This window comes from Wasmannia auropunctata, unplaced genomic scaffold (genome assembly GCF_000956235.1).
Source record: "Wasmannia auropunctata unplaced genomic scaffold, wasmannia.A_1.0 LD336111.1, whole genome shotgun sequence".
In the NCBI taxonomy this organism is placed as follows: Eukaryota; Metazoa; Arthropoda; class Insecta; order Hymenoptera; family Formicidae; genus Wasmannia; species Wasmannia auropunctata.
In genome coordinates this window covers 3,621,071-3,621,382 of record NW_012026779.1, presented here as the reverse complement: position 1 = coordinate 3,621,382, position 312 = coordinate 3,621,071, and positions in this window count along the sequence as shown.

The window sequence follows — 312 nt, the reverse complement described above, 5'->3', positions numbered from 1 at the left end:
AGATCGCCGCCTGGTCCCACGTGTGAGCTTTTAAAACCCTTCCGGTCTCAAAAGATAAAATTCATTAATAAATTCGGCACACGTCAAAACTAGGCGAGGACCTTATCTATCGGCTGTCGACGCCGCGTGAAACTCAGCAGCTCCGGTTTCGAAGGGTCACCCCGATAACCTTTCTTCCCGAGCTGCGCCTCCCGAAAAACAAAGGAACCGGAGCGGGCTCCTAGGTATATATAAGACTCCTCTAGGCGTCTTGCGTCACTCAGAATTCAGATTTCAGGATCCACTTTGCAATATTCACTCTGTGAGTTTAAC